Genomic DNA, 12,787 nt, shown 5'->3' on the forward strand with positions numbered 1-12,787 from the left:
ACTAATGAATTAACCGAACTTCGTATAATTCTCAGGCTATACTCAAGGACCTAAAGCCTTGGGCGGACAAGCAAATCTTTAGGTGGTGCTCCTAATTTCGAGGTATAAATTAATATTCCCGGAAATATTAATTTTCATAACTGTATTAAAATTTATGTAGCCGAGGTCTGCTACAGCTTTATGCAAGATAATTGAGAGTGAGAGCTGAAGGCAACCAAGTTGAGTTCTCCTGAAACCAAATGGAGCAACTGAAACTGTTGGTCCTGACTTTAATTCATTATACCTCTCTAGACCATAAATATAACCAAATACATTATTTAGGTATATACAGATAATTTGCTCTGACTTTTGTTGTAATTTTTTTGCTCCTCTACGTTAACCTGTCATCCGACAGAAACAATTTGCTTCAAGCTCATACCCCTTCTACTCACTCTTTGTTCAGTCAAAATGGAAAACATGTACATCATATACACACTTTTGGAATCAGTATTTCTGATGTCCATCAACAATAAATTCTCATGAATCTACTTTGAAATTATATGAAAAGGCGCTGCTCATTGTATCAAAAGTAAGTCAGGCAACTGTTGTACAGTGCAAACAGGAACTGCTTGTAACAAAAGCTGCATAACATAATTGGAATATAGATATTTTTGTGAAATAAACACAACAAACATAGAGATACACGTACAGCTCTGTGTTACACCCCTATGCTAGAGCCAGTAGTTGAGACATTATTTTGTCAAACACTAAACCACACATACCTGCATGCACTCTCACACACTTAGCGCACACACAAACGTTTTGACCTCTGTTAGGTTACTGCGGATGGATGAGCCGAAATGAAGCAATCTCACTCTACTCACACTTTATGGGATATCATACTGAGTGTGTCAGTCTGAACATGTTACCTTGATTAACAATCTAAAAATAGGTCCCACACAATGATGAGTGTTATCCCCACCACACAACACAGACCAGTTGCTTACACACTCAAGGCAGGAGTGGTAGAATGTTTAAATGTATTGGAAAGAAAGTGTTTCCGAGTTTATGAAAAATGGATCATTGAATTAACACTCATCAATAGTATCTCAATTATTGCTAAGGTTAAAAAGAAACAAAGTCGACCCCTGATTCACTTCCTCATTTATGACTCTTTCCTCCTTCATCTGTACCTGACACTTACTGATCTCTCCATCATCTTATCGTTGTGAGCTATAGAGTTGGTTGACCTCAATCGATGGAATAATCTTTTTGTGTTTCTCCATTGACACACACACACACTAAAAACACATACTGCACTTTAAGATTTCATCTTTGGAAATATGTGTGCAAACTGTGAGTGTGTAATAGATAAATAAGCACCTGGGTCAAATGAGCTCAGTGACTGAAAATACTCCAGTCAACACTTGTCAAAGCCAAATCATTGTCAGTGAGCATTTAACACTGCCAATTAGGCTGTTGACATAGACACTGAGCATTTGGTTTAAGGCATTTAGCACTTACTGCAATTCAAGAGGTTTGATAGTTACCTTTACGTCTCCATCTAAGATATCAGATCTTTTGTGGGTAGAGTACAGTACCCACTGCTGGCTGTAGTGTTCTAACAAAGGAAAATGATGGTTCACAATGATGCAAACTTTATCTCCCCTGTAGGAAACAAATAATTAGGGTGCAACTGTACTCACAAATTATTTATTCAGTCTGAAGCTGCAATGCTTTGTTGTATGGGGTTAATCACAATTAGAGGTGGAGTCACTTTGCTGATTCACATAATTTCTTTCAGTTCAGTTTAAATCTGTAGTCACTGTATGCAGTTTGTGTTCTGTTCTGCCTGAAGCAAGGCTGTTTAAATACAATTCTTTAGTAAGACATGGCATGATTGTTCTTTAAGCCATGACTTTCAGCCCTGCCGCTGACTCTGGTCAGGTCAGTAGAATGTTCAGTTGCTCGTTCAAACTCTTTACCTATCCAAGCACTCTTTATAAGCTCAATAGCTCAGCAATCACCTATCTGCAACAGAGTTATCAGATCTTGATTGGATCTGCCATTTGTGGTAAGCTTTTCTCCAGTAAGTAATGTACTGCATAGCATAGCTGACCTGACACAGTGATTTCAGTCACCAGTGAGGGGAGCTCCACTGCTTAATTAAAGCTACAGATTTGGTCAGTGACACTGATGATGAGTCAGTATAGTCATTCAGCTTGAGGGTTCTGTGTTAAATACTTGTTAGTACATGTACTGAAAATCTCTACCTCTAATCAAGTTACTGGCTCAAACAAATCACACATACAGTCACACAGAGATTGTTTATGGGTTAGACATTTTGGCTGCATGATGGAAGTGAAAGTAACACCAAGCAAGCACAACACATCAAAATGTTTTCATTATTATTTTGATGGCAACATTAAGAAAAACCGTGAAGATGTATGCAGCCAGCAAGTGATTCATTCACTCGACTTTGACAGACCATTTGTGTTAATTTGCCTCAAACAGCCAGCGTACTTTCTCTGTTGTACAGACGTTAGCTGCAAGCTAGTTAGCAACAAACACACCAAGTGTGTGTGTGGTATTGTGTCTGTGTGTTTTTGTTCAGCTCCTCTTGTATCTGTCTGCTTATGCAGCAGATTCATAAAGTCCAGAGATACATGCTAAAATTTTCGTTCAAGTTCGGGCATTTTCAACTCGCATAGATATGTATTCTCGACAATTCAAACTACAAACTATCTCAGGCAAATTCATGTGTTATTGTGAAAATTTGACAATGATTTGTCTATTTCCTCATAGCCTTAGATCACGTTTTGGAACTGTTCCCTGAAGGCTTACAATAGATTGTGTAGATTGTCACCCCTAATGTGTTTGCAAAGATCTGGTAAGTCCATGTGTGTGCACGTATATATATTAAAACGATACAATTTCTAGACAAGGTAAGGCATCTCCATGCAGCCAATTGGTTCACACCAATGTTCATCATGTACATGTCCAAGTGTGGCTGGCATTGTTTTCACCACGACAACTAAACCAAACCTTTGAGCTGGTGAGTGTGTGAGGAATAGCACACAGATAGAGAAGTGGCCCAGTGAACTGAGCAATGCCTCCTGAAATGGTAGGCCAGACAATTAACTCACTTCGATTTGTAACTCTGTCTAAATCCCCTTGTAGCAGGCCCCCAGCCTTGTGTCATTAACAAACAGCCAAAGAGTACAACAAACGAGAGAGAACAGACAGTGTGTGAGAAACAGAGAGATGAGTGAATGTAGCCGGAGAGAGTAACAGCTTGACATGGTACAGGTGTGGAAATCATTGCCCTGCAATGAACAAATGTTGGAATTGCAATATGCTGTCAATTTCCAACTCTGCCCACAAAAGAAAGCAAGATGCTGCTGTTTAACAGACCTACAGGTGCAGGAAATGGACTGTTGTATGAAGGCTAAACATCCACCCCATGTGCCCCAATAGTGAATGCGATGCCTAACTTGAGAGCTTGTTTAACCTGGGGGAATTGATTACATGCCTTCCTTACCCTGACATTTAGATTTGTGTTTCTAATTGTACATTAAGCAGTGTCTGTAACATAACGTTGGTGCTTTATAACAGTGTATGTGTCTGTGTATGTACTGTGGTGTGTGTATGCCACTCCATTTATCAATGTTAGATGTTGCAGATTATGCTCAAAGTATATCCATATAGTTGTTTTAGTAAAGTAATATGGTGTTCAGATGACCCTGATCAACCCCATGAAGAATTTCTTGACATACAACAAAGTGTTGCTGTAGGGTTCTTAGTATGGCTTAATGGAGTCTTCTTTAAAAGTTATAGAGTGAAAGAGCTTGTTTTGCGAACTGAGTTTTTTTCCACACAGCACATCATTTCATCATCATTCCAGTTATATAATTGTTTACCCATTATTGTATTCCCATACTACTCAAAAATATTAAAGGAACTTATTTTTAGAATGGCTAAAACAATGTTAGATTTTGTGCATTGAGTGATTAGGGGATTAGTTTAGCTATATAGCATGTGTATGATTGGACTGAAGGGTGAAGACAACACCTGTGTGCAGCACCCGCGCCCGCGCACTAGGCTTCTGTGCTCACCGCGGCGGCCCTCCTACTCGTCGCGGCGTAGCCCTCGCGGCTCCTGTTGCCAGCGACGGCCGGGTATGGGCCCGACGCTCCAGCGCCCTCCGTTTTCAGGGCTAGTTGATTCGGCAGGTAAGTTGTTACTCACTCCTTAGCGGATTCCGACTTCCATGGCCACCGTCCTGCTGTCTATATCGACCAACACCTTTTCTGGGGTGTGATGAGCGTCGGCATCGGGCGCCTTAACCCGGAGTTCGGTTCATCCCGCAGCGCCAGTTCTGCTTACCAAAAGTGGCCCACAAGCCCGGCTCCAAGCCAGCGAGCTGGGCTTCTTACCCATTTAAAGTTTGAGAATAGGTTGAGATCGTTTTGACCCCAAGACCTCTAATCATTCGCTTTACCAGATAAAACTGCGAGACTGAGCGCCAGCTATCCTGAGGGAAACTTCGGAGGGAATCAGCTACTAGATGGTTTGATTAGTCTTTCGCCCCTATACCCAGGTCCGACGACCGATTTGCACGTCAGGACTGCTACGGGCCTCCACCAGATTTTCCTCTGGCTTCGCCCTGCCCAGACATAGTTCACCATTTTTCGGGTCCTATCGCACGCGCTCATGCTCCACCTCCCCGACGGTGCGGGCGAAACGGGCCGGTGGTGCGGCCGACCCCGCGGAGCCGGGATCCCACCTCAGCCGGCGCTCGCCGGCCCTCACTTTCATTGCGCCACGGGGTTTGCTTCACCCTCTGACTCGCGCATGCGTTAGACTCCTTGGTCCGTGTTTCAAGACGGGTCGGGTGGGTTGCCGACATCGCCGCAGACCCCTGATGCCTTTTACGTGGGCCGGTCCCCGCCATGGCGACGCAACACGGTTGGGGCGCACTGTGGACAGTCCGCCCCGGTCGACAGTCGTGCTGGGAGCAGGGGGGGCCCCGTCCCTCCCCGCGGGGAGAGAGGGCGCAGCGAGCACTTAGTCCACGGCCCCGGGAAGCGGCGAGGTCCGGGCGGGGGGCGCTGTAAAGCTCGCAGCCGGAGCCGCTAGCCACCTCCGCCCCGAGCCTTTCCAAGCCGACCTAGAGCCGGTCGCGGCACACCGCCACGGAGGAAATGCACCCGGCGGGGGCCAGCCAGCGAGGGGAGAGGTCCCGCGAGGGGATCCTCCCGCACCAAGCAGTAATTATTCTTTCGCAGGTTCACCTACGGAAACCTTGTTACGACTTTTACTTCCTCTAGATAGTCAAGTTTGATCGTCTTCTCAGCACTCCTATATATGGAACGGGAATTTTTCCTACTTTCATTAGCTACTTTTATTCTATGCAGAATGATGTTTTCTTATGGATTGTAACCGATGGTCGTTGGTGGTGTCAAAAGACTTTTAGACCAGACTGAGGTTGCCAGAGCAGTTTAGATGCTGGAAGATGGTAATGAGGTTCGGGTGGTAGCTCGACGGTTTGTTGTGTCTTCAAGTGTGATTAGCAGAGTATGGAGACATTACCAGGTGACTGGGCAGTACAGCATGAGACAAGGTCAAAGTCATTTGCAAATGACACCTAGACAAAACTGTTATCTCGTCACCTTGTCTCATCAAAATCGCATGACTACAGCTCGATCCTTGGAAACTGACTTGACCGGAGTTCACTTATCCAACCAGACTGTTAGGAATCAACTAGACAACTAGTCTAAGGTCCTATTCTTACTGCAGAATACAGTACAGCACGACTGAACTTTGCTCACGAACACCTGAGCTTGCATGTCATCACTGGATGCCGGTACTCCTCACAGACAAGAGAGAACCGGGTCGAGCAGCATGCAGTGTTGGTACAGGTAATATTACCGTGGATAGACAAGCAGCATGGGCGCCGATGACAAGTGGCAGAGCAACGGAGCGGTTGGAGGACGCAAAGCTTGGAGGCAACAGCATCATTGCCGACAACGTGAAGATACTCCAGCCTTGGTCATGCAGCCCACGACATCTGTGAGTATCTTTTTAACATGTGGTGGCAGGACTACAAAAGGTAGAGTCTATTGTTTCCAGAGTGGGGCACACAAGTTATTGGACAATATCTTTGGTGAATAAATATCATTTTGATTACAAATGACTTGGTACTATGCATAAGTGTTCCTTAGGGTCAAACTGTATTAATGTTTCATTATTTCTAAGATACTATCTCAAATTGAACAAATTCAACCATATACAATGCTTTTTTGGCCATACCATTTTGTTTTTTTGAGTAGTGTACATTGTGTCCTGTTGTGAAACCTGTTGTACAGACTACTGATGATATCTGCAGTGAGAACAGAAATAATTGGTGTCCAACGCTTCAGTCACCATTTACCCAGACATCTTTGTACACACAGCGTATGACATTTTGACTGTACACAAAACCTGTGGTAATCTTGTCATGGCGACAGCTACTCCATCTCCCTCTCCTCCCTCCTCCCTCCTCCCTCCTTTTCCTCTAGTTCCTCTCAGTAATATGTCCTGTGTTCTGAATTCTAATTTTATTCAGATTTGCCATTCCTCCCCCACCAGCTGTTGCTCTTGGGTTTTCCCAGTCCTGCTCGACACCTACTTCAGTCACCTGCTCACCCAGTTGCAATTAGCTCCAGTTTATATAGAGGATAGCTAACAGTTAGCCTCTGCCAGATCAGTCATCTTGATGCCTTACTGTTCTAGCGTTCATTGTGTTTTCCCTGTCTATACCTCTTTACATATGGCCAGCCCATCTGCCTTGTTTGATTTGATGTTCATCCACCCTCAGTATTTTGGATTTGTTTGCCATATCTGATTGACTTTGTTTATAACTAATGGCCAGCCTATTGGCCAATAATCTATTAATTAGAGTGAATAATAACTTAAATCTGGGCTGACCATTATTATTTCAGAGAGATATGCCAATGTTTATTGAAGAGGCTAGTATTAATCTATATTTTTCTTGTTTACATGTAAAGACCAATACCAACAGTTTTGATAGTCTTTAAATATTTTATGATCTCCCTATACCTTGTCTGTGGCACTCAGCCCCAAACATATTTGTTCCTATAATGAAGAACTAAATCTTTAAAAGGGTTAAAATGGGTGCAGATATGTTTTATAGTTTTTGAAAAGCTGAAACAGCCAGGCACTGTAGTTTTTAGCTAATGTTACAATAGTAATAATTAATAGTGTATTTGTTGAGGACTATTTTCAGTTGTGGATTAATAAAATTTATTGTGATAGACACACAACAAAATGCCAAGTGTTCTGGCTGTGCCAACGCTAAGAACAATTACTGTTGCTACCTGAACTTATCAGCATTCCAGTTTTGGAGACTAGCACTGATCTAATGTGTAATGTACAGTTTTTCTCATGAAGGGAGCTATGAAATGCCACTTTGTTATTGTATTTACACATATTTATCCAATTTTTTTTTTTTTTGTTCAATTTTGCTTGTTCCTCACCATCTATATGACCTGTGTGTGGGGGGAGAGAGAAAACATCTTCCTATTTCATTCCTAATATTATCATCATGATAACCATCATCCTCACAGCACCACAACCACGACCTTTATCTTCATGTTTATTAAGTTCATTGACTGCAAATGAGTAAACCTATCCCATTATGTTATGTGTTGTCACTGGTGACATAAAAATCCTCTTTTCATAGTACAAACAACCCACTTCTGTCCTTTTACTGCATTCAAGTGACACATACAGTAAATATAATCTAAATGGATTACTAAAACTCAAGCCATATGTATCTTAAACCTGCCAGCATGAATAATGCAAGTTGGAGTATGGGTTGTTTCCAGACTCTCAGTTCATCCACTCCTCTTTCACTCCCTCCAATATCCTGTGTGACCTTCCTCTGCACAAGCTTACAGTTTTCTGCACAAGTATATAATCTAAACAGCTTCTGTGTATGTTGTATGTTTTTCTCTTTTTTGCTCAATCCGTGTAGCAAGTTGTTGCCAAGCTCATATCGGTGAAATGGACAGTGAATAGTTAAAGGGAGTGAATTACATCAGGATTCATTTACAAAATAGAAAGAAAAAATCAGCTTACTACCCTAACCTGCCAAATATACTGTATGGTACAATCATCACATAATGAGGGAGGTCCTTTATTGTCTAAAATCTTTCATTCATTTGACCTATTTACACAGTGACCAAGTTGTACTTGCTGGATATAGGCAAATAACCAACTCTGCAGTTTCCCTCTGCTACAGAGAATTTGAGCTTGGGTTTGGGTTTATGGCCCACCTTTTCTGTTTTGGTTCAGTCTCACCTCTCCCAGCTACGCTGTTTGCAGCAGCATGCAGCTGTTTTCAGTGATCAAACCTCTAATAAACCCATTCTATGTCAAAGTTGTCTTTTCTGGTAGCAAAAACATTGTGTTCTTAATGTCTAAATCGTCTATTGTTTTCTTCCACCCTAACTTTAAGTTTCCACGTGCAGTTATTAAATATGCCCTGAGGTCCCCTCTCTAGTGCACTGCACCATACGTCAGCTGGTATCCTGTAATATATCTCAAATCCTATTCAAGCTTTTGCAACAGGAGCCCGGAGATGAGTCTAGGTTGTATTTTAAGTCAGACTGATGTATCATCTATCCTAAACGGTAAAAACTAAATCAATGTTGTTATGGTTAGAGCCTTGCTTCCTTCATACATTATATTCACTCTAGCTCTCTCCATTGCATCACCAAGTCAGATCTTTGCTGAAGTCTGGTAGAGTTTGCCCCTGCTCTGTCTCTTACGTAATTGGAACAGCTACTTTCCTGCTGGCCACATTAACATACCAGTTCATGAGGAAACATGACTGTAGACTATTGGGGGGTTAGGATTTACAAATGTGTGTATGTACAGGGGCGACAAAGAGAGAAAATGCAAGTATGTCCATGTCTGCTCTATATCTTCTGTAGCAGGCTTAATATAGACTGTGGATAAAGAGCGCACACTGCAAGAGTCAATCCAAAGGCCTTTGGTAACTTTTAATGCAGTAGTTTTGAGTACTGTACCCTTTCCAGCCAATTCCATAATTTTATTTGTATGATTAACCATTGCATTTCAACGTAAACAGCATTCTTGTGCTCAGTTTTGTTTGCAGCTTCTCTTTATGCTGCACAATATCCAAACCAACCAACAACACATCATTGGATCAATGTTACAATAACATATTAAACAGTAGTTGTCTACTAAATACTTTGTTACCTACCGATTACATATGGGGACTAAAGCCAATGCCCATTTGCCAATTAGCTTGTTATGAGTTTTAAAGATGGTTTACATTTTTCAAAAGAACAAAAAATGGAGTCGTCGAGTGTTGTCATCAATTCATGTATTTTAATTGAGTATACCACTTTTTAAAAAAATGTTCCCCCTACAATGTGAACGTGTTTTAGTCTGTGAATTTTCACACACTACCTCTACACACTCATTAGTTACTATGCAACCATCACGGAGCAGGGGTTTGGAGATAATTTGAGTACTGACAAAGACTGCAGAGATCAACCGTTGTGTATAATTAGGTGAAACACGTTCAAACAAAAGTGTGTGCGCAGTGATAAAAGACACAATAGTGTCACTGTATCCTTTCAAGAATATAAAATCGAGTTGCATTTATTACTTTCAAAGGTTAATTACATCATCCATCTATTGATAGGTATCGTTAACATTACACTGACCTGGTTAAGGTGATGTTTTCCTCACCATTGCTATTATACAAATCCATGCTGTGAAAATCTATTTAAATCAGATTGACTTATTATTTTGGCTGCTCATCAATTTACAGTTCTGCCCACATCAGCAATAGAATATTGAAGGCTGATGTGAAATACATTTAGACACAACTACTCGTGCAGACTTAATACCATTTTAAAGCTCTCAGGTCCGGATGAGATATTATGCAACCCCCACATAAGTGCTTCTACAATCTTTCTTTCCTTTTATTATCATATGGCAAGCACTAATCTCTTGCCTTTCAGCCAACATCCATTATAATGTATCATATATTGTATAATATATAGTAAAGACCTAGTACAATCTGGATGCATTTATAGCAGACATCCTGTGAGAGATATCTTCTGCTGAGAGGTGGAAATAACTGGGTACTAAAATGGGGGGCTCTGAATTTCACAGTCCCTCTCCAACAATCAATAAGCTCCTCTTGACCTTTATGTGCATCAATAATGGTATTTCTGCCTTTTTGGAGGAGGATAAGAACTTTAGTTCATTCTCAGACGGGAGTATTTCTTCCCCTGTGAAAACTGTTGGCTTAGGATTCAAGTGCTCAGGAGCTCAACCAAAAGTAAATATTGAGACTTATAAGGCAGTGGAGAAGTGCATGAAAGAAATTTACTGGGAGAAAGGAAAATGAAGACAAAAAAATCAACCAATGCTTACTGATATTTCCCATTCTTCTTTTGACCAGTGCATGAATTATGGCTTGCCAAGCCACTTGCATTAGGTTGAATGTCTAACATGAAATTGGTATTCAGTGTGTGTATGTATGTGTGTCTCTCTCTGTATGTCCACCTCTGAGTCATGCAGATTGAACCCTCAGCAGCACTAGGTACATGACCTTCCCTCCAACACCAGCACTGCTTCTGGCTTTTCACATGGTAACTTGTTAATTTCAGAGCTCTCACCCCCATCTATCTCTGTCTCTCTCTCTGTCACATACACAGAGGTGAAAAATTTGACCCCTAGGTCTTACACAATCATATACTATCCCTTTTCACCCTCAAAGGTTTGGGACTTTGGCTCCGACACCCAGGAACAAGTGACCTTTCATGGGTATGTAATGAACACCATCCACAGCCTCCTCATTCCATGTCTGGCTCCAGGCCTGTGATGTGTGATGTAGTACACATATGACTAACTAAGGCCAGCTATTGGTGCAGAGTTTTAACCCTAGAACATCTAAACTGCCATCAGTAGCTACCTTTTTCTAGAGGCTTGTCAAAAAGGTAGGGTGGGGTTTTGATCCCTGCTTGAGTCCATTTGTGGATTTGGACATCAGAACTGCTTACATGACAAATACTCTGCCCTCTGGGCAACTTACGCTTGAAAGCTTACTTAGTTTGGTGACTCATGTAAAGTGAGCTAGAGGCCTTTATTGTTTCTAAATGGGATTCTGCTCTTTGACACTGGTAACAAAGTCTAAAATGCTAAAACAGATGGTTTAAGACAAACCTCTTTGCAGTTCCATATTTTAATGGCCATTTTGGAAAAATCATATAAATACGCTGGTATCACTTGCTCATGTCTCTGCTTTTAATGTGAGGCCTTCAACAGAGAGCAGTGGTGGGTGATGGAAGAATATATTGTTAATACACACCAAAGCAAGGATGTCCCGCTCTGCCATAATGGCTAATGGGACACTGTTGGATACATCCCTTAGTGACATCTCTCTATTATCCTCAACCCTGTTCCTTATCTGTTCTGAAAAAGAAAGTGCACAGGGTGGTTCTATCCCCACACCAAAATAAGTGGCAGACAGAGAGCCAGATGGGGGAGAGGAAATGGAAGAAAAGAAAGTGCTTCTACACCAGCTGCTATCCTGAAAAGTGGTTACATTTATAGGAAGGGGAGCGGATCAAAGATGCCGAAACCATTACGCACACATGTGGCCTCTTCTTTTCATGAGACTCCAATGGGTCAGGTGGTAATGACTCCCCTTTCACATTAGAGGGTGTTTATTGGACCAAACCTGACAAAAGAATAGGATGATCAAAGAAACCGTCTGGCTTTGTGTGTTTGGATGGAGAGTGGGATTTTCTTTGTTTGGCCATGTGTGGATATAAACCCCGGCTCTGACGTACTTGTGGGCAGGAGCAAAGAAGCTGGGATTTACTCTACAGTTTCCCCCTGAAAGTTGTGGCCCAGGGAGATGATAGCAGTGGAGAAAATAGTAAACAAAGCACAACAAGCTTTGGAGTGTCCTGTTGGCTCAGTGGTAAAACATGTACTACTGCATATCATATACTCCAGGGCTACATATCTTGCTTGTGCCCTCCTTTCTCATTCTCTCTTGGATTTTACTTTCTGCTCCATGCTTTCTAAAAAGTACAAATACCCCAAATATCAGAATTTATCTGTTGCCTATTTGTTGGTCATTTACTATTAAAAAAAACGCCACATTCCTATTTGCTGGGAAATGCTTATGCATAAGGTGATTAGGATGTAGATACAAATTACATCTTACATAATAATTTGGTGTTCCTGGTTCCTGGAAATGCATCCCAGGAATGTGCATACTGTACTTGCAGGTGCTTTTTATACAAGCACATGCATGTGCACAAACACAACGTAAGGCCACTTTCAAGCTCAGTTACACAGGGAAAACATGCCTTTAATTAAGAATTCAAGGCCAATGTGGAGGGCTCTGTAGACCTTGTGTATGTGTGAGTTTGTGAGTGTGCACGTACATGTGCCTATTGTTGTGCAGGTCTTCTGGGTAAATACACGCAAATAGAAGTGACATCATACAGGAGCACAACGATAACAACATACGGAACAGACTTTGGGTGCTGCTGCCAAAAATATTCCAGTGTGTAATCACTCCCTGACATCACAACATGACTCATATCACAGCTGATAATACCAAAACATCTGTAACAGTAGGACGCGTCAGTACAAAGAGTAAATGAGTTGCAAATGAAAACCTCCAACAGTAGAGGTCAACCACACAGAGACAATGTTACAAGGGGGGGGGGGGGGGGGGGGGGAA

General features: G+C 41.8%; 1 protein-coding gene across 2 annotated transcripts in view; it reads right to left on the reverse strand.

Annotated features, from left to right (window-relative positions):
- The window catches only part of LOC123963189 (gamma-aminobutyric acid receptor subunit beta-2), a 72,501-nt gene that overhangs the window by 57,674 nt on the left and 2,040 nt on the right, over positions 1 to 12,787 (reverse strand). The gene's annotated exons all lie outside the window — the stretch shown is intronic.

Source organism: Micropterus dolomieu, linkage group LG23 (genome assembly GCF_021292245.1).
Source record: "Micropterus dolomieu isolate WLL.071019.BEF.003 ecotype Adirondacks linkage group LG23, ASM2129224v1, whole genome shotgun sequence".
In the NCBI taxonomy this organism is placed as follows: domain Eukaryota; kingdom Metazoa; phylum Chordata; class Actinopteri; order Centrarchiformes; family Centrarchidae; genus Micropterus; species Micropterus dolomieu.